General features: G+C 28.8%; 1 protein-coding gene across 6 annotated transcripts in view; it reads left to right on the top strand.

Annotated features, from left to right (window-relative positions):
- Positions 1–500: 500 nt before the first annotated feature.
- LOC116773705 (protein madd-4) overlaps positions 501–26860 on the top strand; it is a 197792-nt gene continuing 171432 nt past the window's right edge. For all 6 annotated transcript variants that reach the window (XM_061528818.1, XM_061528822.1, XM_061528821.1 and 3 more), the window contains exon 1: positions 501–654. The gene's annotated coding sequence lies outside the window, so the exon portion shown is untranslated. The remainder of the gene's footprint in view (positions 655–26860) is intronic.

The following is a 26860-nucleotide window of genomic DNA, read 5'->3' on the forward strand; positions in this document are numbered from 1 at the left end:
AAAATTAAATTTAGAATCAGTTTCATTAATTTTGATAATTTTAATTTCAAATATGTCGCTAATAACTAATAAGACCTCTATAAAATTTTAAATATATAATATAAGAAATGTGCACGACTATAACTTAACAAATTTTGATAAGTCAAAACTTCCAATCTATATTATTACAAATTTCATGAAAGTCATTTTTTAGTAAATTTATTTCATTTTATATTTATATTAAAGTATTTTTTTTAAATATATTTTCTACCTATTAGCACAATCATAAATAAAAGTAAATCCTAATGAATCAAACGTGTGTGTGTTTGTCAAAACAAAAAAAAAAACATGACGTAGGCACTTCATTTATCGCAAAAACGAAAATTAAATTAAAAATGAAAATTTATTCAATTAATAGAGGCGAAAAAAACAATTTTGAATTTTATATAAGTAGAGATAACGCATTGCGACATATGTCATTTTGTAGCGTGAAGGTATCATGCGCAAACGGCAAACGGCTGAGTGTAGTCGGACCGAATAGACGTGTCAGTGCTGCCAACGTAACGCGGCGCTGCCAACGTTCCGCGATCGTTTACTTTGGTGTTTATTTTGTGAAGTGCTGTGTTACATATTGTGTTTATACCGGATATTAATAAAGTTATATTGGATTTAAAGGTAATATATTTTATTAATTAATTAAAAACTTATATTAATTTATAATTTAAATATATTTTTGATAGTCGTGATTTTATTTTGACGGTGTAATCCTGTGTTAATAGAAATACGAATAGTTTTCTTAGACAGGCTTAGTTAAATTTAATTTGGCCGTATGCTATAAGAGTAAGGTAATTGATTACTTTAGCACTGAGCCTTACTTAATTGCATTCGCCGTCCTATTTACAGCTTCTAATTTGTTGTGACGTTAGGAATTGTCTTGACTTCGAATTCCAACAATTTAACATGTACCCAAATTAAAGCAATAAAAATGTCCTGTGAGGCTTGACGGTTCTCATTCTATTATCGAAATATGTTTTTAATTACTTTATGTTTTAATGTAGGTATTGTTTAAATAAGTGAACGTTTAAAAGTAAAGATACATTTTTAATTATATATATGCGGCATTATTTCAAATTAATCTATCTTGAATCTTTTAGAATTTTTTTTATTTTATGATACAATTTTTTTTTTATGTATATGTTTGATTAAAATTATAATTCCGCCGATAATTATATTATATTTTTAATTCAAACTTAAATCCCTATTTTAAATTAATTATTTATTTTGGAAAAAATAAACTTTTGTCTATTTAAAAGTACTGGAATTATATTAAGAAATTATTCACTTTTATATTACAAACACTTTGAGGAAAGTGGTTTTTTTAATAAAGTCTTAACTCCGTTATTTATTTTTTATATAAAAAAATGATTTTTCCGAATCTAAAGATATTTTTTAATAACGGAGTAAAATTCAATATAATTGTATTTCATTATCGTAGTTATGAATGAGTTTATTAAAAAATCATACCAGTGTTGTGATTAATTAAAATGGTTATCGGTTTAATTTAATTTACCGATTCTATACAAAATTTTATTGAATACGTATAATTAGAATACGGCTTTTGTTTGATTGAAAATAAAGTTTTCGTTCATATAATATACTATGTATGTAATAAAAATAATAGTATATATATATGTATATATTAGTAGTATCCCTTCTCTCTGTACATGTTGACAGTTCTGTCAGATGAGTTGAAGTTGTCAGTAACGAAGGTTCGTATTGTATGAAACATATTGTTTGTGTAGCTACGGAACCTCTATACGTTGCAAACTAGGCCTTTTATTCGGATTCGCTCTTAAACATTTTTCTGATTTTTTTATACGAGATTTATTCGGTAACTTTGGTGTTCAATATTTTAAGACGATTCGTAAATGATAAAAATAACTATTCCCTACTTTAAAAGATACACAGTAGTTTTTGTGATAAAAAGTAACAGATAGCCATAGGTCGTTATAAGAATTCTCATATGTCATTTCAGTGTATATGATGAATTGGTAGATTACTATCTAATATTTTCATATAAGTGAAGGAGTGTTGGTATAAAAAGATATTTTAACCTTAGAACGAGATATAGACTTCCATATCATGTATTCCGCACGAAGAATATATCGAGAAAACTATCGGACTGTCCGTTGAAATACTACCGCAAAAATACTCTTAAAATATACGTCTTATTGCAATAAGGCAGATTATAATTTAGACATATAATTAAATATATTATTATAATCAAAATATTATCAATAATAATACACTAAATAAACCTGATAATTTATCAAAGGTTACAAGTTATCACCTAGAAGTTAAATCAAAATCCGTGTGGGTTTCCACGGACTTATCTCGACATATATCTCAGGATAAACAACGTTAGATACATCTTCCACTTTATATACGAATATTATATTCATGTCTAAATATTTTAAACTCATTTACATTGGTTTGATTGTTTGTATTAAAATAATTTACGGCTTTATTTCTTTAACATGATTGTGTTTGATAAACCTTATATATATTATAGTTATTAATTATTACGTTTAAAAGTCCAGAGTTTAAAACTCCAAAACTACTTTGTTATATAAAAGCCTTAATAATAAATTCGTACCGCTTTTAAATAATATTTTCCGTACATTTTAAGCTTTGCTTCGGTCCGTCACATATTTAGTTAGTTGTGGATTTTAATTAAAAAAACAAACACCGTATATATTTTAAAATTTTTAGGATATAATGTTCTGTATTATTTTATTTGTTTTTTATTAATTAAATTTTTATTTATATATTCCGACCAACTTATTTCAATGGAATGTTCGTTTTATATAACACAATACATATAATCAGTAAAATCTCGTGGTATAATGGAATCTCTAAAAACAATGACTGAATTTCGTCAAATAAAGTAGACTGCATATATATTTATATGATCAGGTTGAACCCAACACAAATATCATGAGTATCCGACATTAAACTAAATACTATAAGTTTTATATAATACATAACTATGTTTTTACTGTATGTAATGTTTTATCAATGAAAAACTCTAAACTATCAGTGTTTAGTTTTTACTTTTTAGACGGTAACCCGTGGTTAGCGTAGTCTATTTTGATCTGTCCTAAGATCGATTCGGACAAACTCATTCACACCTCGCTTATTAATTGGGTCATATTTTATTATAATTACGATGTATAAATAGAAATGGCTCGTTTAAAATTTGCTTTCATTGGTTTTTATCATAATAATAGTTATTATTATTTATTCAGATTATTTCGTTACTTTGAATATATGTATATGGGTTAGATTAAATACTGTTTTTAGAGCATTCAATAGCAATGGCAAAATTTTAAACAGTAATTTTATTGCAAATCAATTAGTTTCATCAATAAACTATCAATAGATATATTGTTAATTTAATAAGTTTAAACTATAAATTTTAAGTGAACCGTTTAACTCGTATTAATTCTCTCTCCTTAACTGCCTAACCATTGGCATAAAGGTGTAATTCGACGATACAAAGATTTCGTGAATCAAATTTCATGGCATATTATGATATGATTTTGACTGAATATGTATGTATGTATGTTTGTCTATATATACTGTTTCAACATAACTTCGACGAGATATTACTACCGACTCCAAAACCATCAAAAACTTTGACAAACACTTGTCAAAGTTTCTGACAGAGGTTTCCTATTTGTATAATATTAGGAAAAGGCGTTGGAACTGAAATAGTATTAAAACTAACAAAATAGTACTGAAATTAATGTCATGGATATCAAAAACATAAGACGCGGTGACTGAAGGTAATAATATAAGAAAAGTCACCGGAAAAACTATAGCAAATATATATTTTTTAATATGTAATAAATGTGAGCAATGTAGTGTTTCTGGAATTAGATTCAAATTGGAAATATATGATAAAAAAGTCATTGACGCTAGCAGGATTCGAACCAGTTCTGTGGATTATGTCGTAACACTGATTTAAAAATATAATCGCTTTGTTCCCTTATTACGAAGGGTTATTGATACATTATAATATAGAAACCATCTCATCATTTTGGTGTAGTGACCGATACAAATTATCGCAACATAAAGACGCGAGGCGTAAACTGCTAATGCATTTTTAAGGTACTGCGTCAACTCTTGAACGTGTAATTCTATAGTCTCTTCAGTCTAAGTATGGAGAAGTCATGTTTAAATATATATATTTTGCCACCACCATGACATAAAGTTGATGTACACATATCTAACGTCCAAATTTGAAGATTTTTTTTTTATAATATGGCATTCATCCGTGCAAAGACAAGCACAGAATATTCTGCCAGTGTCATGTAGAATTGAGGAGCTACGATCCGGGATTGACTGTTGAATGAATTAAAAATTAACAGCCCCCACTGAAGTCACAATTAGAAACTACATATGTTGGTAGAACATTTGTAGATTCAATGTGTGTGTCACTAAATGTCAAACATAATGACATTTATATTCGAATATTGAACTTGAAAATAATTAATCAATCGGGTTCAACTATCGATCCTTTAACTGTACGTAGCAGTTCGTATTGAAATAATATAAAAGTTTAATGACTTTATTTATATCTTCTTAAGAAAATACTGAAAGCTCCAGTCGCAATTAATAAGTAATATCCTTAGTCCATGTTCGTTCCTCGTTCTCTAAACTTAGTGCAATGCGAACTGTGCACCATTCGGTTAAAACGAACAGTTATAATCAGACTTATAACCCAAAATACTGTTCGAACCAAATATCAGTGTTTGATTCACCTTTTTAACCCGACGCTCGGATTACCTTGCCAAATAAGATTCAAGGCAAGAGGAGACGAGGTGAAAGCTTTTAAATGGTACAACACATGAAAATCCTATGTATTTAATAGTTATGCATGCATATGTTTTTGATTTAAACCAATAACTATGCATTGCATATGTGTTTAACTTAATTTTTGGACTGATGTTTCTTATTTAAAATCTATCTATCTATGAAACACTTAATTACTGAGCTTAAACGACGTTTAAAACAGGTATATGGAAAACTCAAATTACTGACTCGATTTAGGGCGTTATAGCTTAGTTAGAAAAGTCCTTTAATGTAACATCGTAGAAGTAGCAGATTCGATTCCTGTTCCTGTTTTTGTATTTTCAGTATATAAAACAAAAATAATAATTTAAATTTTAATTTATGTTAAATGACTTAAAAATGATGTTAAAATTTTATGTCTGAGGGTTCTTGAATATATTAACTGTCTCGTTATGGCTTAGGTGAGGAAAATTGTTTATAAAATATTGATAGGCTAAGACAGAGTCTTATAGTTCTTCCTAAGACTCGTACCAAGCTCGGTCGATCAGCGCTGACATACGACGGAGCGTGTCTTTATAACAAGTTACCCTCAAAAATAACAAATATTTAAATGAAACTAATATTTTTCGGATAAACTATGCGGATTTTTATTATTTAAAAAACTACATAATCCCGACGTTCGGTTACTTTTCAGCACCCGTGATCACGGGCAGACGAGATGATGAAACGTCGGAATTATGTATTTTTTTAAATAATAAAAATCCGCGTAGTTTATCCGAAAAATATTAGTTTCATTTAAATGAATAAAACTCGCGAAAATCTTAGATCTAATTATAACAAATATTGATTCGATTAACTTATTTAAAAAAAAATATCTCGTTATATTTTTGCGGAAATACCTGTGTGAGTACAATTGTGATTGTGAATATGTCTTGTGTATTTTTTATTAACAATTATGTTCTCAATTAAGTGATATGTATGTCTTTTTGAGAATAAATATCTTTAAACCTAGCCTAAACCAGTGGTTTGGTATTTATTTTGTAAGGTTTATTTCATTTTTGTTTGCACAGATTTCCCGTAAGTAATAAAAAAATAGAGTTCGCATATACACTTTTTTTAGTGCTTTTTTTCTTAATGTGATTATCTGGAAGGCTTTGGTCGAGATTTCACGCAGAAACCAGCCGTAGTTGGGGCTATAATAATAATTATATATAAAAGAAAAAATTAAAACGGAGAAATAAATATATATAAGTCATATAAAATCACAAAAATGATTACCTATTCTTGTTCTTGTATTCCACCAGGTCTATACTTCCCAAAGTTATAAATTTTTGGAATCCTCATAGGTACATGTCTCCTTTTAAAATCTTATCTCGATGTTTACTATAAGTTCGCGTTGCACTGCATTCAAAATGTTTTTATTTTCTCGTTCAGTAACATTATTTGATAATATAAAGGTCGAACGTTTGTTAGTCAAAAACTGTTAACGCTCCGTATCTAGTGTGCTTATTCGAACTTATGGTAAGCAAATATTTGCTCCATTATAAGACTTTTGAGATGCAAAGATATATAAAGAGTTCCTAGAATTATGTAAATCGTAAACGAAATACGGATTTTTCGGATTTAGACTTAGACAGATATATATATATATATATATATATATATATATATATATATATATATACGTAGATTTCTGAATGAGTAAGCTCACGATATAATCTGTAAAGTTCATGCAAAATATTCCATCGGGTCATTATATAGCGCAGATTCTCCATTTCTTCTGACCTCTATAGTAAATTTCAATAAATTTTTATTTTATATTTAACGAATTACTCATTAAGACCGTGAAATCAGATGTTATCGTGAATAAAATTATAGGGAGATGTGAAAAATATTATATTATATTATATTATTAAATGTGTGGTGTAATTATATTAAAAAGTTTTTATACGAGTCTTATGCGGGTTTGAAAAATTAAAAATAAAATTTTAAAAATAAAGTATCTTTGTATGTGTGAGTACGTATGTTACTTGAATGCGGTATTATTGGAAAGAATAATCTTTATACTAGTTTCTGCCCGCTACTTCCTTGGCATGGACTTTAAAATTAAAAAATACAGAGAAATGTATGGAGCTTAAAACAATAGCTGTGATGATGCAATCAAATGCAGGCGACATCTATAGTATGTGTCACGTGACTTCATACACAATAAAATTGTTATGCCTTAATTTTGTGGTAATACAGAATTTTGCTTGAAATTATAATGTATGCCTTATTCGAATCTTGTATTAACAAACACACATACATCCGTAAAACCTTCCGCGTTTAAAAAAATATAGAGTATATTACATACATGGCAAATTCAATTTGAAACGTCAAAGCACAATTTGTTTTAACCAAGTAGAATAACGTGATGATGACAGATAACAAATTAAGGTTAAAAATATAAGTGGCAAAGATCTAAATACGTTCAGTTAATTTCGCACAAAATTTAATATTTTTTTTAAGTTCTAAATCTGTAGATTTTATTTTGAAAGAAACTTATGATATTTATTATATATATTTTTTATTATTTGCCTCAATCCACTTAGTAAAATAAATTATTTCGTTCGTAGTATAGTAAAAATAATATATTTTAATGATATCCAAGACTTCGCGAGTATTCATTTAAATTACACTAATATTATTCGGATTACTACGCGTATTTTATTATTTTAATAACTACATGCTCCTGACGTTTCGGTTACTTAGCAACAACCGGAATCACGGTCAGACGAGATGTGAATGTCTGTCAGTTGGTCTTGTTATTTATCATCTACCGCCAACGACTTCTTCATTTTCTAGCGTCCCGCTCTGGATGCAGGCAGAAAGCGCTTACGGTGTCACGAGGTCCTGCGGTGTGGTCACGGATGGGATTTTATATTTTTAAGGAGGGGTTCCAGGTGTTGGATAGATTCCAGCCATCTTCTCTGTTGAAATTGGGATGGTTTTTAATTTCAATAGCCTTGCAGATTAACCTCGGTATGTACCTGTCTTCACGAGCGAGGATTTGTGGTTAACAAACCGAATGTAGAGGCCTGTGTGTGAACACACAATGGACAAACCTTTATAATATATTTTTTAAAATATATTGCTTCAGTATTTTTTCGTGACAATTACTCGTATGTTCACACGTTCATGCCCACATAAAAATCAAGCAGCAGTGTTATCAGTTGTCGTCTTGACATTTTGAAACACAAAACATTTTTAATTGAACTTAAATTCTAATATTAATTTCATATACCATACACTTAAATTAATTTAAATAAAAAGTTTTTTTTTTAAATTTAAACTTAATAATATTTCTTCATCGTGTACGAAAAACTATCTTAACTAATGTAACGTGTTAGTAAATTTTAAATATCTTGATGTAATGTTAAATACCATCGTATTAAAATCTCACGATTCCTCTTAGTACAATGATCACGTACAGATTCTAAGAGAGCGTCCAAGAAACTTATACGCAAATGTCCCGTTATTTTTTTATATTAAACTGATTTTGACATTTTAATTTTTTAATATATTCTGTGTACGATTTAAAGTATACGTTTTACTTGTTCTATATTATTAAAATAAATTGCGTTCGATTTATTTAACCAGGTTTTGTTTTTGATGTTTATTCGAAAAAAAGTTTTTATTTTTCAAATATTTTAGCTACTTTATCTGATCAACAACATAATACAGCCGTATTAAAGCATTTATTAATCTACTTAGAAATATTTACAAAATATTACTTTTTTTATCGTGTTGAAACTTTCTGTGGAAGATTTTAAAAGTACGTCCACATCTCATAATGAATCATGTGAGGTTAATTTTTTTTTATTTAAATTAAAAATATTAAATAGTACCTAATTTCTTTCTCGTTATATTCTGTGGTACATATTCGCCATTATATAAACATAAATCAAACCAACCCGTTGTATTGTGAAGTTAATTTAAACTCAAAGTAATTGAATTATGTTAAGCGTATTAAAAACAATTAGTACGGAACTTTTGATGAATTTGTACATGAAATAATTTCGTTCGTGTCGTGACGAATATTTAATTATTCAGACGTTGTTTACAAATTATAAACAAGTTTAAACGATATGTGTGAGATTAACAAAAGTAATAAACACACAAACACACACATATATATATATTATAACTATAGATTATAAATAAAAACTTCCCTTGAGTCCCTTAAATATTAATTTGATTGTGTTTTCTTAGTAATAGAGGTTAGAAAAATATTACATCTGTGAATATTTCATTTTTCTATCACGATTCATGAGATACAATCTGACAGGGTATGAGTTTTTGAGATACAATCTGAAACCATTTGGGTAGAGAACCCTAAAAATTTTATCAAAATGGTTTCAGACATACAAATAATGTTGCCAGAGTTATATTTTCTATAAAAAAGAATCTTAAACATAAAACGGTATATAAGTCACTGAACTTAAAATATACAATAAATAACAGAACCCTCTCTCTCTAAGTCGGTAAAATATGGTATACATGTAACCAGATATTTCATTATGAATGTGTATGTTTGCGAATATGTTTATGTGTATGTGTGTTAATGCCTACTTACTTACCACTAACACACTATGTGACTATTTTATATATATTAATAATTCGTTAGCAAGTTTGTGTAAAACTAAGATACACTTTGTAAATAACAAGATAGGCCCAGTTTGTTCTGTGACCGCCGTGTTGTTATATACGTTTATGTAATTTAAACTTTCTCACCATATACAATAGAGTTTAAAATTAACTGGATCGCTCTTAGCTTATGAAACGATTTCGTGATAACACGAAACTTTCTTCGTCTTTTATTAAAAATTTACATACGAATTCCAACCCTATTATGAACTAATAAGATGCGAATTTAATAAATTTTATCTAACATTTTATTAATTTATCTCTGTCATAACTAATATGTATCTTATCGATTATTATATAAGGTCTATAGTCGTAAATGTTAATCAAGGTTCATATGTAATTGACAGCTGTATAGAAATAAATAATTATAAAGCATTAAATATTTCGAAGCCAAATATTCGGTTTCATTAAGATAAAAGAATTACATCGATCTACGTGTTAAAAATGTAGGTTACTCGCTTCGGTCAAAGGCTACGCAGATGTATCATATGTGTGTCTGTATGTTTGATAACATATGCTAGTTTTCTACTGCGACTCCGTCCGCGTGAACATTAGAGTTACGCTCAGAAAGAGTTGTATTAAGTGTGTTAAAAATACATATAGCAATCTACGTTGCAGTCTTTTTAAATTAAATAATCCAGACACCGAATAAGGCTCCATCTGCCGGGCTGATTTGTGAATCTAAACCATTTGGGGCGCCACCTTAGTGCATACAAAAATAAATTCAAAGGAATCCAGCCGCTAAGGAGTAGTACAGTCACATAAAGACGTAAAGTATATACATACATATATAAATATATACATGATTATATAAATCTATACCTTTCGTTATATTAATAGTATAGAACAAAAGATTGCAATACGATATTATCTTTAATTAACAACCGTTTCAATTTTATATTTTACTAAAATAATGAAAATCACGACAAGATAAAAGGTATTACATTACAGCTTTGATAACGAAAAGCTGTATTTATTTCATATAATACATATTCCATTAACATTAAGTCAGTAGCTCTTAATATGTGTTTGAAATTAAACATACTATTCAAAAAAATGCTGAAATAAATCAAGTCACGAGGAAAGCTTGTGCGTTGATTGTGTTATAAAATTCTGTAGAGAAATCTCGTTGGTGCTATAAGGCGTTAAACCCGGCGTTAGTCGGATTTAACGGTGATGTTATAGTATTGGTAAATTATTTATACACGGGCTGAAAGTTCAACATTTTTTGGGGTACTTAGTTTGATAAGGCTTTAAAAATTTATTTAGTTTTATTAACAACAAATATTTATAAGAGACAAAGAATATTATTAATTACGAGTATATATAAATGGCTCTAAACACCAAAAAAAAAAAATTAATATAATACTTAATAGTCTTATGATTTGAACAAGTACTATGTACTAATATTATAGATGCGGATGTTAGTGAGGTTGTATGCATATTTTGCTACTCGCACATATAAATGAATTGTTCAGTCGAAGTAAAACTTATAATACTTATATCAGTTTTTGTTGAAAATCTTTCTTTTATTAATAATTTCGATCTATTTTTCTCTTCAAATACCATGTCCCCGAAAAATTGATAATTGTTTTAGATAAGGCTCGAAAGGACTCCACGCTACATTAAGCTGAAGGTCAATTTAAATATAACATTATGCTAGCGAAATGGACGGCTGTTTAATAAAAGCCTCTAGTGATGTACATGATTAGTATCGATAAAATAAGTTATCGCACATTCACAACGTACAACAATTTACGTAAAGAGATAAAAAAAATTGTGAAAACTTTATTATTTCAACAAAGTATTAGTCAATAACACAGTTTTTGTGTGTATTTGTTACATATTCAATACAAAATTGATTTAAATTAAATTGATCGATACATATTTTTACATTATCCAATCCCTAGATGTTATGAAGAGTACTGGAATTATGCTAAAACCCCTTTTTCATTATAGCGCCCGGCTTAATAAGACATCCACTGATGTGGGGTGAAGGGATATCATATTATCTGACCTACAACCGTAACTTACATGTTGATGAGAAAAATTATAAAAAAACGATGTAGCATAAAAAAAAACTTACCGAAATTTAATAAAAAATAATTATTAATAAAAATACACACGATTATCTAACTCAAAGAACATTTTTGAATAAAAAGGAGATCTTTTATCGTTTCTCAGACAAACCTTAAGAAAGTCACGTCATGGGCTGGTAAAGCGTTAGATTTCTTATAAAAATGATTACGGCGATTGATTTGAATTTCATTTCTATCTCAATTTAATTGTTCTGATCTGAATAAAACGGTTCTCATCGTTTTATTCCTGGTTTTATTTCAAATCACTGTAGATTATTTTTTTCATGGAATAAACGTTTTGAAACTTAAAATTGATTAAGACAGTGCTTTTTATCTTATAGGAATATTCTCTATCTCATATAGAAGAGAGAGAGAGAGGAAAATAGAATTAATTTAGTATAAATATTGATATTTATATTGTATATATTATTTTATATTCGTAAACATCACGATACTAATTATTCTAGGCAGTAATCCGTTTTGCAAATCTCGTCGAGTAATTATCGTTTCATTTGCAGTAATCATTTTAACTTGTCAATGTTATCTGTCACCTTTCATTGACGCTTTGATGTATTTCGTCCGTTTACAAACTCCTGAAAATATTTGAAAGCAATGCCTTCAATTGTTTGTGAATTTTGAAGTTTCAGTTGAAGGTAAAAGTACTTTTGTTTTGTTATTTTTTATTTTTAATATGTATCCATAAATTATTTCTTTTTTTATAAACTTTTTATGTGTTTAAGAAATTTCGATAACAAACGTCCTCATGATGCATTATAAGATAATATTTAAGTTATAATTGCTCTATATTGTATTTCGTTTTGGTACAAAATAAAAAGATTTATTTTTAAAGATTAACGAACAATGATCAGATAAATAAAGATTTTTTAGACTTTAAAAATATTTGGCACATTTTATTATTGAAGCCGCGATTTAATCAGACTACAAGAAACTTTGTATACCACAAAAACGTATATAAAACCTCATCACATGTAAGCTTATTTAGGAGTTAACAATTATGAATAAAAAAGTTGTTATGTGACAATTTGGCACAAAGTGGCCCAAGTTTTTTGGCACACAATAATAAAAACCGACGCCCTTTTAACAAGTCAAGTCTTCACGCACTTGGAACATATAAAATGTGCTCCATATCAAAATTTAATATCAAATACATAAATTAATTTCAACAAAACCCAACAATAAAACTAACAGTGTCCATAAATGTTATGAATATTCATATTAAACAAGAATTGTCCTGACAGTGAAAATTCACTTAATAGCTCGAGGGTAGCAATTAAATATAATTTTATATAAAGGGTTGCCTGGATTAGAAGAATAACTCATTGGAATATGAAATATGTCGTTGACTTTAAGTCTTTGTTTCTTATTCATATAGATTTACAAAGGTATTCAATTTTATATGAAATTTTAGTTTAAATAAAATAATGTTTTTTTCGTTTTTATTAATGGATTTTAGTGTACATTTTGCTCGACGTTTCGTTTATTTTACAGTAACCGTAATATCAGGTGAACTAATGAAATTTTCTCGGACATATAGAATTAAAAAATATCATATTAAATCTGGAAAACACACTGAAAAGCCTTAAATATAATAATTACAGTTTATGGTAGGTGACACTAATGGACTGAAAATCGAGATTTTAATTTTGAATTCCGCATCATTATTTAAAAGGCGTGTTGAATTTATATTTATAACAATAAAAACTCATAGTACTATTTTGCTCGTGAAATAGCACCGCTGATTTATTTACGTGTCATAAATTATAGGTTCAAACATCACATCATATAATTTCTTATTTATAGCACCTAATATTGTGGTAAGTACAAAGTTTTGACTACCATCACGACGTTATATAATTATTTAAGTGTGATAAATAAGGACGAATATCTTATATATATAAGATAATATAAATTAAATATGTACATTAAAATCCTTATAGTTTTTAACATAGACGAATAATAATTTTATAACAACAATAAAAATTAAAATTTAATAACTCCTTAACGTCGTATTTATTAATTAAGTTGACCTATCGACCCCATTTGCTCGTTGTTTCTCTAATTGGTACTCAATGAAAATAACGAGCAGATCGATAATTTGTTTAGTTACAATAATTCAACTTTCGTCTCATATTCTGTATATTCATTGAAAATTAACTTAAATACTTCATTGTAAGTATTGGTACATGACGATATTTAGATAATTAATACTATTGATTTCCTTTAAACAAGACGTAAATGTTAAATTTATAAAACAAAAGTAAGTATAAGACTATTGTCACCGAGGTAAATATTTTTATTCCTATGCCATTACATAAAGAGTAACTTTAAACTAGTCGCTTTTTTCATATAATATGCGAAAAAACCTTTTTTTTTAAATGCATCGAAATTGTGTTTTACTTAAATTTTTAATCTGCTTCAAAATTTTTTACATTCAACTTTTCTTTTTTGCCACAACGCCAGAGTTTAATAATTTGCCATTGAAGGAATAAAAAAAATAAACTTAATTAATTGACTAAATCGTGTATTATCAATACAAACAAATAAAATTGGCGTGTTGGTTTTCATTTTGTAATATTAAAATACTCTAATTAAAAGCATGTGAATGTATTTTCAGTACATATTTTAGAATTTTTCCTCTGTCTTTTTGTTCCTGCGAATGTCTGAACCTACTGGATCGATTTTGACCGGACTATTACTGGCAGATAGCCGTAATAAGGAGTATATTATAAAGTCATAATAGAAAATTAATTTATTTTTATTAATATAAAAATAAAAATAACCACAAGTATAGTTAGGCTACGATTTAATAACTAACACAACACAGCTTCAATACTAATTTTAGTCGAACTAAATCGGGTTATAAATCTATATGTACTCTCAATACAAACAAGGAAATGTATCTACTCGTATAGTCTTAATAATATTTGCTATATAAATAATAGATTTAACTTATATCGGACTGTGCCAAGGGTCGGACGGCGTCTATAAGTGAGCTCTAAGTTGCTAAGTAAATATTTGGTAGTTTCCTTAACTTTTCTAAGCTATCGTTAAGTTTAATCAAAACTTCGGAGTCACTTTCGATTGACACGAGTAACAAACTTGATGGAACTTTGTTTTGAATAAATATTTGAAGGTTGTGTGGTTCTATCGGGTGCTGTGGTTGTAGTAGTCGATTTGGTTGACCGAACAATTCATAAGAAAATTACGTATTGTTATCATTGTAGGTACTCATTGTTATTATATCAACAAGGATTGTGGTGTTACGAGAACGTTATATATATACATATATATAGCAAAAATGTACGGTGTTCCAAAAAATATAAATATGAATTTATTGTGTCTAATCTATCCAAACTCTCCGACGATGTTAATTTCTACTATACTAAAACAAATTTAAATAAAGCTATATTCATCCGATATGAGTCGTGTTTTTTTTTTGATAAGATGCTAAAAAATCATATCAATATGGATAAAAATGCCAATAGACTGTATTAAGTCAGCTTAGATGGGGTACATGGACAGCCTGGGACTTAAAAAATAAACTATATATCTTATCAAAGAATATATATATTTGCCATAATAACCGAAAAAACCACGACTCATCGGAGGAATATATATATGTTTAATTAAAAATGTCATTTCTAAAACTTATCACCTATATCTAAGACTACATGGAGTCCGCGGTGTAAGTACATAAATGCTGTCACATTCTCGTGTGGTATCAGGAATCTTCTGGTTCACACGGCCAGGTGTTCATTCTGTGGCGTCAGCAACCTCACTTGTCATATGATATTTCATCCATACAATGATATTGTTCCGACATTGATTGAATTTTTTTATACTTTACGCGAAACAGAACTTTAACATACCACTAGCACATCGTTTGATCTACCGCCATATTATTAAGTCGACTTTGTCACATCTTATGTCTATTTTCAATACAACTGATGTCGTTTCAAAGCACCTTTAATATCACACGAATAAATCAAATACGAGTGTTAGGGATTCAACCTATTAGCGTATCATTTTGAGGGTAAACGTTGATAGTATCTACAACACCCCATTCATAATTACGTTAATAGGTTTTACTATTACTATGTATTAATGTAACTCTTGACCTCGAATGCATAGAGACGGGACTTATAAAACTGACTTCGATATCTCTTCTATGTGTGTGTGTTTGTCTATCGTATTATAGCTGTTAAACGCATCAATCGCATCCGATGCGGATTTTTTTTTGTAAGCCAGTTTCCTTGCGGTGTTTCTAGGTAGTTTGTTTAATGGTGTCAGCAGTTTTCCAAAATGAAAGGCATTTTTGGGTTTATGATTACTCGATTAATTGCCACACGCCGAATTACCGTAATCTTTAAATGACGATTAGATCGTTGTTTTTTTGTTAATTATATATATATTTTTTGTTATTACAGACCCAATTTCAAAAGCAATAATTATTTTAGTTTTGTCCTATTTAAACTTCCTTTGCCATCAAACTTATAATGTTTAAGAGGGTTTGCGAGCAATTTACGATAATTCTAACACAATTTAATCTGACACCTTCTATAGTAATAAAAAGAAAGTGGAGTGCCTTATTTATAAAATTATAACTAACCACTTTTTACTTAATAATTGCGGGTGTTTATAAGGTTGGTATACCAAAATATATTGTAATGTTTATTTGTCTTTTTGTTTCGGTCATTCTTATCGAGGAGTTTAACTGATTTTAATATATTTTTCACTGGCCTTTAGCAAAATTTTGCAAAAGTAACCAGAGGTACCTACTTTTATTAAGTAAATACATATTTATTTATTGATGTTTCTTAGAAGGTAGAAACCGTTTCTTATATGACAGTTGCTACGAAGTCGTAGCACTTGACTACAAGTGAATACAACTCACTTTGCAGTACTAAACTTATTGAACCGTCATTAGTTATTGATATATAATTATGGTGAGATTTATCTCGACGATCGACTTATAATAATAAGTAGACGACAATCGAGTAGTAATATATATTTCTTTTGTATAAATATATTAGAATTTAATTAAGTCATGCCATAGTGAAGTTCTTTAAATTCAAATCATCCCTAAATGCTTATAGTAAAAAATTAATGATAATATCTTTAAATTGTATCATGGATATATTTTAAGACGGAAAATTATTATTTTTCAACATTAAGCAATATATTACATTATTTCTATCGTTATTTTTCACGTGATAAAGCCCTTGCTTAACACTTTACCTCAATTTTATGATTCATATATTTTTGAATATTACGAAATTTGCAATTTGTACTTGTTTTTTTAGTTGGAGCTTTGTGATAACTTTGATCAGTCATTATTATACCCGTATTTAATATTTATGTATAATAATAATACATTTATTTCGGAGTATTCCGTCACAAAAAAAATATTATTGCATATAGAAAAAAAATTATAATAATTAAAAATAAGTCTAAATAAACATATCATATTTCTTATGGGCAACAACTTTTGGAATAGATAGTTCTTGATAAAATCAAAAATCAAAAAAAAAAATTGATAAATTTGATAAAATCAAAAAAAAGCTACTATTTATATTCCGCAGGCTCTATAGAATTATTTGTAACCATATCCGTATATCGTTTTGCGAATCTGAATGTCAAACGTCAGTACAACGTCGAAACCAGAGAGGTTTGAAGACAAACACAAAATATAACTTTTAAATGTAACTTGAATATGAAACAGAAATGGTACAGGATTTTGAATGAACGAAATATATTGTAAAGCTGTGAATTCATTAATTACTTAAAAATATATAAGTACTTTAATACATTATTGTTGTAATTTAAAGCGCTCAAATTCTTTAATTTACAATTCCATCCAAATCAGTTCATTAGTGTTCTCAAAATAAAAACAAAACCATTTTAATAACATCGGTACATCTCTATACCAAAAAAATAAATAAATGGAATTCGGAATTTTGGAAATCTCATACGTTTATTTACATACATACATATGGGTGGTGGAAGTGCAGGCGGTTACACTTACGATTGGGTTTGAACACAAACATGAGGAATATTTGAAAAAAGGCTTTCTGTTTATAACTATTAACTTACTTTTGTCTTTACATACCAACCAAGTTTTTGACACCTAAACATCACGCCTCAATGATTAACGATTGCAATTAAAAAATCATATAAAACTGATTACACGTTGCACCATCAAAAAATCACTGTCATCCTGCGTGGTGATTTGTATTGCTTAGAAAACAACAGAATTTTTTTTCTCGGCAATCACATATCACCAGATTTTCATAAAAAGATTAATCGTATGCTGGATGCTTATCACAAACTGGGATTTTCATTTATATCAAAGGCGGCAAATGAACAGACGGTCTACCGGATGGAAGGTAGTCAGGTACCATCGCCCATGGACATCTGCAACATAAGGGATGTTGCGGATGCGTTGTTGACCTTGATTGTGGGAGAGGGAGAGGAAAGGGCGGAAAATGGGAAAGGGTGACCGGCTCTCTCACTCATGGAAAAAAACATAGCCTTTAAAGGCTACTTCACGCCGATCTTCCGTGGCGGTACTTACCCGGTCGAGCCAGCCTATATTCGAACTGTTGTTACTTGATCACAGCCAAGTCCTACCACCTACAAATACAATATGTGATTGAAAATACATAATTTACACTCACTCACACTCCCATTGAAATTTCTTTCCTGATAACTCGAGTTCGGTAAGTGATGAACACGGTGAAAGATTTCATCAGGAAATAACAGAATACAAGACGCGTTACCAGGGTAGATGGGTGCCAGCCATACTTAGAGACTACTGTTGAAGCCTCTTGAGGGATACTGCCATTACCGACTATAAGAAAAAAGGTCGTTGTTCGAAAAAAGTTATTTTTAATGTAGAATAACAATGTATGTAACTAATTGTATAAATAATTTTAAGTAACATTTATACTTGCGTTTCACCATGTATACTTGATAAATTTGATTTGATAAAACAACTTTATTACGATATTTCACATAGTTTTAAGATAGCAAAAAGTATTTACATACTGTGAAGTGTGAACCCAGTGAAACAAAAATTACTTCGTTGCATAGTGTTATGAATTATATAATGAAATTTAAAATTCACTTTGATATTTGAAACATTGTATATGAATATTTTTTACTTTGAAAGGTTTAATGTCTTTTTTAGCTACAACTTGAGTGCTATTGGTATTGTCAGTTGTATATTGTAATATATATATACGAAATTACAAAATGATCGTTCTATCCTTAGACTTCGTCCGCATGAACTGCGGAATGTGTCTCAGAGAAACGTATTTATAAGATATAAACCAATAGATATTGTAACTAACTGACAGCGACATTTATCGTCTGTGTCACCTGACTTCATACTATATACCACTGTTATGCTGTGTTCTTGCGGGATCTAAACGAAATTCCGGGATAAATTGTAATCTATGTCTTTTCCTTATGTTCGACTACATAACCGTGCAGTTTCATCAATATCCGTAAGGTAGTTTTTGCGTCATAGACCTCCAAATATACATACATTTTAAACTTTTAAAACGTGCTCTATCCTTAACTTACTTATAAATAACTATATTTAATAATTTATCCTCAGTAAGGAATGCCTTAGAATTAAGTAAGAAAAGTAAGATTTTTTTAAAACAAAAAGGGGTTTAAATTTTGTTTAGGAATAAACATTAGAAAAAAACACACCCGCTTGGAAGCTCAGTATAGTATTTTTTACATTTGATCATATTTTTCAAGTCCTGACAAAAAAAATGTGAATAAAAAAGTCACATTAAAATATACTGTAAGGTTCGTGTATTCCTGAAATTTCTATACGGTCTGATCCCAACAAAACACATAACTTTCCATTTATAACATATAATTATTCTCGTTTATTATAAAGAAATTAAGACAAATATTTATTCAAGCAATTAGTAAATGAAGTTTCGATCCCGTGTCTTTGACAATAGAATTCAATCAAGAATTCTAACAATTTATTAACGTTACTCTCTCAGTATGGTTTATCAATTACAATTAAGCGATGACGCGTCGAGTGTATTCTGTTCATCAAATTGATGGTTTAAATTGACTTGATGTTATTTAATAACCGGAAATCCAAGTAACATTTACAGCTTTATAAGCTAGTGGGTTCACAAATAAATCGCAAAGTTTTTATTAAAAAAAAATCCTATATATCATGTACTTAAAAATATATTACAACATAATGTTATGTTGCGGTTTTGGGTGGCATTTATGTGCAAAAGCGATACAGTATATTCTTACCGAAGAGGCCTATGTGTGGACACGCTGATCACTAATTATGATAGCTGGTGTGCTAGTCTATAAGTTAGATTATGTTTTGTTTCTAGCAATAAAGGCTTATTATTATTATATATTCTTACGTCTGTTTAAGAAGAAATTTAAGATTCGATAGTTTTCATTGCTAAGTTGACACACTTTCGCTGGAGGCAGTCGGAGGCTAAACAAAATACTAACATTCATAAGCATGAATTAATACAACTGTATTACTATCAATACGTATAAATGTTAACTAGTGTTATATCCTATGATTATACATAATTATCATAGATACATAACAGTATTCAAACATATTGCCTCATTAATTGTTCTCTCGTAAAACTAGGACTCCTATAATAAACCGGACTTGTGAATGAGTCTTAACATCATAGTGACTGTCATAGGCTTAAAAAGACATAACTCCAAAAAAACGTAAAATCGTAACAAAAACCGGTAATGAGGCATTTCCAAAATTAAGTAGCTGCGTTTACAACGGATTGAATCATAAAAGAGACGTAAAATGTTTAATGATGTTATAAAATAGTTTATTGAGTTCAAAGCTCTGTTATACCGTATTTCATCGATTCCCATTAATACATATTTTTATCTATTATAGTATAGTTAAATATCTGTCCATATGAGAGGCGGAAAAACTTCTATAAGTCGGTATTCTTTTATTTCTCTACCATTTTCCGACACTAGGTGGCGTCGACAAAACATATTCTTCCTTCTCAGCTCATCAGCCGTCATCTCATTTACTCTATCAGCCCTAATCAAATGAAATGAAAACTTTAGTTTTTTTAATTTAAATTTCGAATTAAATCTTGACAGTTTGTTTAGTTTACATAGAAAAATATGTATTTTTAGACATATTCACTCATGTAATGTCAAACGCTGAAGTAACAATCTGATAAATTAAATGCAACAAATATTAAATATCGGTTATAAAATAAGTCTTACAAACATAACATACATCTAAGCTGGTGGTTGGCTTGGCAGTTGGCACGCGACGTCTGCGGATTAATATACTAACGTTATAATTTACCCCCTCAATAAATAAACACATGAAATATAGTAGCAATATCATTAATGTTTACTCGTACAAAACAGATCATTTAAAACACACACACAGTTATTACTTATTGATAATTTATAATTACTATAAGGTATAGTAGAAAATAAAAACCGTTTTTTTTATTTACTGTACTCTTTACTATCCAACCATTTAAAAATGATGAAGAATTTAAAGGTAATACAGGTAACAAGGGTTATGGCGTAACACAAATAACAGAGCTGAGATGGGTAACTGGTGACAGGGGTAACAAAGGGAACACGGGTAATAGAAGTAACAGGGTTAACGGATGTTACAAAGATCTGTTAGCATAATTATTCTCTCATAGATGACAATTCTACAATTTATGGTTACGGTCAGTGCAAGGAAAAAACCTTACATCTTAAATATTTTGTTATTTACATCAAGTAAAGGCGTAATGATCGTTTGCTACTGTGTTTTTTTATTGGAATTTTAATTCAGATATTTGCTCAACATTGCTGTAATGTTAAAAGCACAAATAAACATATCGTTGCTCTAGGTTTGTTTTTATAAACAGTAGCAAATGAATAATGCAAAATAAGAATCGTAGGTGGGAGTCAAAGTTAACTACGCACTGATATTTTTCGTTAACTATTTTCGAAGTTATTCCTCTTAATAATTAGTTTAATGATTAACTTCTTACAACGCTAGAATCTGCATAATCGTATATTTTGTAAACATTATCCTTACTGGCTCCCACAGAAAAACCCAGACGTTTACCTAAACAAAGAATTGCATATGAAAATCTGTGTTCAGTAAAAAAATCTCAGTTGCGTTTTTTAATCCCAACTTGGCCATATTAATCTGGGTCTAAGAAAGTACATTTAAAAACATTATCAGTATTTTACCGTTAAAACCCAGTCATATATAATGTACGCCGTACCCACTGGATGTAGCCAAGACATTTTTAGTAATATTTTGGCAAAGGTTATATCCCCACTATAACTCAACGAAATTCAGTCGATATATAACGGCGCCGTGGGGAATTCTCAGCCAAATCGCATTACACCCTCTAGCTAATATTAAACGTATTTATGCGTTTACGTCGACTCTTATTAGATTCATGACGTATGCATGCATGCGGGCTCTAATCCAAATAAATATATGAAATAGTTACAAAATTGTAAAGAAATATGTATATTTTGGTTCCATTAAACATTAAGTAAAAGATATGGTATAGCAGTAGACCAGAGGTATAGAATTTGTGGATGGATTTATATGAGACTAGTTTTTATCAGCAATTTTGAATAAGCTGCAGAGAAAAATGTGTTAAGTGTGTTAAAATATTATACTATATTAACACACCGCCAGTCGTCTATAGTCGGGAACTATACAGAATAGAGGAATAAAGTATATCTTATGTCTTATTATAAATTATGGCTAAGCTAAAGTTTTATAAAATTCCATCAAAATCCGCTTAGTATTTTTATGAAATAAAGCAACAAACATACATCCTCTCAAACTTTTGCATTTTTAAACTAAATTATATGATATATGTTAAATACTATCCAAGATATAAAATATGCATGCTTGAAGTATTGTTGTATTCTATGTATATATTTTAATCACAGTTCAACGATTTGGCAATAATTATTCTCCTGATCTGTGTCTATTTCGGCTTCAGCGTATAACAAATATTGGCTTGATACCAAATGATATTTATATTACGTTTCAACTTGCATTGATTTAATGTTTAATATATAAGAGATGTTGCTCTTCGCTAATTATTACAATTGAAAATCAATAATCCACGATCGGGATGAAAGGTTTAAAGTTAATTTAAACTATCATTGATCGAAATACTATAAAATTTTCAAATGTTATGAACTAATAATAACTAACCCATAAATTTTTGATCTGTTCAAAGTGTTAAGTGATTGTGGGTAGTTATAAAATTGGAAACTTGGAGTGGAATATTTATATATATATATATATATATATATATATGTATATATGAATAGAAAAATTATATTGCATTAAATAAATTAATTACGTGAATGTTCATCACAAAATGGCAAAACAAATCTTGCGAAGTTATTAACAACAAATCTAAAGTACCCTGAATTGCTTTTCTTGATTATAGGACTTTCTTCTAATCGCTTACTTGTTTACTTAGTGCGGACTTGGGGTGGGGTCGCTTTGATGGCTTCAATATCCTTCAACAGTTACTATGATTTTCAGATTTCCTTTTTTTTTTTGGAAAATCTAATTGTTTCTTTTTAACATTCGTTTTTTTTGTCCCCAAAGTTTTTTTGTATTATGTAAGTTAATACTGAAATGTAAAAGGTCTAAAAGGTATTTATTTTGTAATGCTTTTTGATAAATTTCAAACAGATGCCTGCTAAATGTGGATATTTTAGAGAAGACGGGAAAAATACCTGGAAAATTATGTCATAGCAAGTTTCCGCTAAATGCTTCCTTGTTTACAAAGTGAGGTTAAGTAATAGAGTGGTCTGAAAACTACGGTTTTATACAATCAATATAACATTTACAAATTGTAATTTACTACATGATATATTTTCTCAATATTATAAATGTTATAAACTAAAAGGAGGATAGTTCGAGTTATATTCTATTTTTCAAAAATTTAAAATATGGTGTGTTTTAATAAAAAAAATATGTATATTTCATTTTTTTTTTCATTTAATCTTCCTCACCCGAGGAACGCCACGTTTTCAAGACAGAAACTGTTGCCAACATTCCAGTATAAGGTCGCGTTAAAATCTCATAATAATATTTGTATTTACATACTACATAAGGAATATTAATTCTGCAGACTGATTTACGGATTTATGTAAAGTTATTTGTCTATTGCGGTAAATAATAATAACTTTACAGTAGATCATAACGGCTAGTAGGCTTTAATGAAATTAAAAAAAAAAATTAACATATCAAGGACTAGTAAAAGTTTAGCCTTCTTTAAGGTTATGGTCGTACAGATACGTTATGTATTAAGAAATTTCTCATAATAATCTCACAACTATAAATATATTTTAGCTAGGAATTTTGTACATTATAACTATAGCTAATTAATTATCGTGACTAAATCGCTTCAACTGCGACCACACATCTAGCTGAGTCACTGAGGGTGAAATGTATATAAAGGGAAGACTCAGCAGAATTAGTTTGGTAGGTTATAAAAATATTTTGATGTAATGACATGTTTAGTTCATATAGTCAAGTAATCATAGAAGATAAAGACAGTGTATTTTATAATGTTCATAAAATTATTGTACTAGAAGTCGTGGTTGTGATGAAGTATTTGAAGCAGAAAGGACTTAAAGTGTAAAGAATTTCAAAATACGTAGCTCTAAGTAAAGTAATTGATGTTAATGAAGATGTTTTGTTGAAAATTTTGTTTTGGATAAATTTTAATAGAATTAAGAGGAGTTTTCGCGTGATTTTCTTAGCGTACATCGACTCCAAAAGATTACAAGGGAGATTTTTAATTCCTATAACACACGTCCAAAATATTTTTCTATCAATATTGCTTTGAAATGACGTTGAATTTTGTATAACATATTTCATATAAATTGGATAGGAATATATTTATTTTTTGTATTCCATTGGTAGCGGTATAGCCAATAGAGACGAATGGCTCTGGTACCCTATTCACTTTAATAAGATTGGACTATTTTATAAATAGCGCTCGCTTTTTATTTATTTGTATAAGTATATATATAAAGATATATATGTGTGTGTGTATATTGTGGTTTTTATATTATGAGTTGACTAACGAGTTATAAATAAACCAGAAATAGCAATAATTGATCGGGAAATTATTGTAGTACTTTCATGTTTTAAGGTTTATAAAAACCTTAACAGGAGAAACTAAGGTTTATAAATAAAAAAAAATATACATAGTATATTAGTATATATACATATACACTATTGCCCTCAGTCAGATAAGTATATATATACTACTTACCGTTACTTCTAAAAGTGCATCTCAAATACCTTTTGGACTTACAGCGGCTATGGCAACTATTGTTTGTTGTTTAGCAATGTACAACTATTATGTCGGAACAATTGTTTTGCTTTAGATAATAATAATAAAGATCTCACACCGAGGATACGAAAAAAGCGTTCATAAGTTCCGTCAGCATGATGAATAAATATTGTTAAAAGAATTCGATAAACACGAAATCGTACAAAATATCTCGACGATAGAAATAACGAAGCTGACAATCATCGACTCCCCTTGAGTTTGAATTTTGAAACAAATGGCTGTTAACGGGGAGAGGAAAGAGCGCTTTTTTTTATTTTGCACCTCATTTTCCGAAGCAAACAACTGAGAACAGCCACTTGGGTACATTTTCGTGTTTTTCCTCTGTATTTTTTATAGAACGTTTTCTTTGTATGAACGTAGGTGTTCACCGGCTTCTAATGTAGCGGCTATCAGAGATGATTGAGGCGTTCAGGCTGAAATTGCTTTTATTTCTTTCCTATAAACAATAATACTTTATTATATCAAGACAAAGCCAGGTCTATAAACATGTTTTATATAAACACCGTTTATTTATTACACAAATAAATGTTTTAAATCTATAACACTCTAATATTATTTGCATTCATTATAGTTGTAGTGTTTAATTTAAATCATAAAGTAGGTTTTATTAAAATAAGGTAATAACGAAGCATTACAGTACTTTTATATGAAATAAAATAAGTGTAATCTAGATTTTACATTGCCATTAATAAGAATGAGCATAAAACAAGTTGACCTTTATAGTATTAATATTCGGAATTTTTTTTAGTTTATTTATTCAAGGGGACCTTAAGGTTAAAATTATTCGCATGTAATTCACTCAACAGGGCAGTACCGGCTATGCTAATACAGAAAATGCTTTCACTTTTATATAAAGGCAATCTTTTCTCGACGTGTTTACTAATATACATAGTTATATACATATCGTATTTGTTATAATCATAATCGTATATGTATGGAATACGTATGAAACATTGTGAAGTAGTCAAAATCTGTCTTTAGTTATTAGGTAACAAGACCTTATTTCTTGAAAATGCCTATCTAATTATGTTTTTTAATCACGACATTACAAATTAACTTTGGGTTGGTAAAAAAATTGTTGCTTTTGAGATATGGTTAGAAATTGAAACATCAAAAAACTAGTATGAAGTGTGTAAAGATTATATTATTTTATTATAATATTCTTGTTATAAAAATATTCAATATCATTTCATCGATTCTCGATATTCTTTTTTTAACAAAGATGTCTTCTAGATAGTTATTGAACACTAGCAAAAGGTAGTCTATTAGAATTGATATCTTCTTAGATAAATGTTATCTAATCGGTGATGTAAATTAATTATAACGTGGTGATATAATAAGTAAGAACCTAATAGATATACCTTCTATTGCTCGAGATATTTATGTAAAGTCTTTGAGGTTTGCAGTGTGTTTCATTCATGTTCCATTCAAGAGCGCATCCCTCGTCTACGTTACTTATATAGATCGACTTGCCACATGCAAGTTATACAGAGTAGCACGGAAAAGATGGCTGCACGATAAAAAATCAAATATATGTTATTAATTAAGACATTCTATTGAAGTTCTTTGAACTTGAATGTTAATGAAATATAGAAGTTTGTTAACTAACTCGTAGGATAGAAGATTGTATTCAACTTATTTGTTCCTAATTTCGTACATAAGTTTTAAAGTTTCACGGATCCTTAAAATCAAATGAGTTATGTATTTTTCTGTATACATGTATTATATATTTCATGACAATAAAAATAACCGTTAATATACTTATTTATGTCTGTAACACAAGACTATAAACTATGTTAGTATTTGGCGTGTCTGCTTACAAAGAAA

The sequence above is a fragment of the Danaus plexippus genome, assembly GCF_018135715.1.
Source record: "Danaus plexippus chromosome 22 unlocalized genomic scaffold, MEX_DaPlex mxdp_33, whole genome shotgun sequence".
Taxonomy (NCBI): domain Eukaryota; kingdom Metazoa; phylum Arthropoda; class Insecta; order Lepidoptera; family Nymphalidae; genus Danaus; species Danaus plexippus.